The following is a 2,133-nucleotide window of genomic DNA, read 5'->3' on the forward strand; positions in this document are numbered from 1 at the left end:
CCACAACTTTCTCCTTGTTTGCTCTTTCCTCAACCTCCACGACCTCGGGTGCTTCAACAATGGTCTTTTCATCTGGAAGCCTAGCCTCAACCTCATGACCACTTCTCAAAGTGATCGCCTTCACATGTTCTCTCGAATTAGTTTTAGTGTTACTAGGCAAGCTTCCTTGAGGTCTCTCCCATAATGATTTTGCAATTTGCCCCACTTGATTTTCTAGATTGTGAAATGATGCGGTGTGGTTGTGAAGTGTAGCTTCAACCAATTGAAACCTTGTGTCCGATGACTGGATGAATCTCGTCAAAGCTTTCTCTAGATCGGTCATCCGGTTTTCCAAGCCTAAAACTCTCCATGTTTGGGGCTTGTTGTTGTTGGAAACCCGGTGGTGCCATGGCCTTTTGTTGCCCTTGATTATTCCAAAAAAAGTTCGGATGGCTCCTCCAACCTGGATTGTAGGTATTGCTATATGGATTTCCTTGGCCCCTCATCACATTACCTACAAAATCAACTTGTTCCACAGAGGATGCACCACCAATAGCTATCGAGCAATCGGATGGAGCATAATCTCCTCCACATCCGTTACAATTCATCACGGCCGTCAATCTAGGAGAAGTTAGAGTATCTAACTTCTTGCTCAATGACTCCACTTGGGCCACCAACGATGTAACCGCATCAATCTCATGGAGACCATCCACTTTCTTCTTCTCTCTTGTATTCCATTGGTAGCTATTCAAACCCATTTCTTCAATCAATTGTCATGCTTCTCTAGGGGTCTTGCTACCTAAGGTACCTTCTGTTGCTACATCAAGTAACTGCCTTGTGCTAAGGTTCAACCCGTTGTAAAAAGTCTGAATAATCATCCACTCGGGGAACCCATGTTGAGGATATTTTTGCAGGAGCTCCTTGAACCTCTCCCATGTCTCAACTAGAGACTCCAATTCCATTTGCACAAAGGAGGATATTTCATTCCTAAGCTTTGCAAATTTTTTGGGAGAGAAATATTGGGCAAGAAAAGCTTCTTCCATCTCCTCCCATGTAGTAATCGATGCTTTAGGTAATGAATGTAGCCATTGCTTTGCTTTCCCCTTCAAGGAAAATGGGAAGGCTCTCAACTTGATGGCGTCATCCGTAACACCACTGATCTTGAGCATGTCGCACACTTCCAAGAAATTCTCTATGTGACTGTTTGGATCCTCATCGACCAAACTATTAAACTATGTAGACTACTGTAACATGTGGATGAATGCCGGCTTTAGCTCAAATCCTGAGCCAAAATTGGTGGCGGCACAATACTAGACTGTGTGCCCATAACTGATGGTCTGGCATAATCTGAGAATGTCTTCTACTGCTCATTCTGTTCTGCCATATTATCTGACCCTTCACCTTCTATCTCAACTTGATTAGACTATTCTTGTATAGGTTTTTAACCTCTTCTATGAATTCTTCGTTCAATGTCCGGATTTCCTTCAACCAATGTCAAAGGGTTTCCTCGAGTCATAACCTGGAGTTGCTATAAAAGAAAGAAAACCAAATCAGAACGATGATAGAATAAGAAGATATGAAATAGAATAAATGAGGAATAGCTTAAATAGCAAAGTGGAAAGTGTTTCCAAAAAGCCTATTCCCCAGCAACGGTGCCAAAAACTTGACATACCCCTTTGCGTGTGACCCACAAGTGCACGGGTTTGTCAAAGTAATAAATCCTAATTGAGTAGGTTATCGTATCCACAGGAAATAGTAAATAGAAACATAACGATTTCTACTTAACTAAGTAAAGATGAAACAATAATAGTGTGAATAAGATCAATATGAATGAGACTAAAGAAAATAATAAAGAGAGGCACGATAAAATGAGAGACAAGACAATCGATAGAAAGTGGGACACTCGGACATTGCTCCCCGTAGGGTTATTGATTCAAGTGCAACTTCAATCTCATAAGGATCACCCGAAGTATGCATCAATTAACCCAATGATCCATCATCATTAACTTTACGATTCAAAGCCTTATTTTCAGATTATTATTATGACAATACAACCTAATTGAAACATACATTATGGAATGTATTATGATTGATTCAATTTAACACAATCATTAAAATTTTAGATCATTTCTCAATTATCCATAAAGAGTATAC

The 2,133-nt window shown here is 40.2% G+C and overlaps 1 non-coding gene across 1 annotated transcript; it reads left to right on the forward strand.

Moving 5' to 3' along the window:
• Nucleotides 1-867: 867 nt before the first annotated feature.
• LOC120278388 lies at nt 868-974 on the forward strand. Its single transcript, XR_005541718.1, has one exon. It is a non-coding gene; the product is annotated as a small nucleolar RNA R71 (small nucleolar RNA).
• The last annotated feature ends 1,159 nt before the right edge of the window (nt 975-2,133 follow it).

This window comes from Dioscorea cayenensis, chromosome 15 (assembly GCF_009730915.1).
Source record: "Dioscorea cayenensis subsp. rotundata cultivar TDr96_F1 chromosome 15, TDr96_F1_v2_PseudoChromosome.rev07_lg8_w22 25.fasta, whole genome shotgun sequence".
NCBI lineage: Eukaryota > Viridiplantae > Streptophyta > Magnoliopsida > Dioscoreales > Dioscoreaceae > Dioscorea > Dioscorea cayenensis.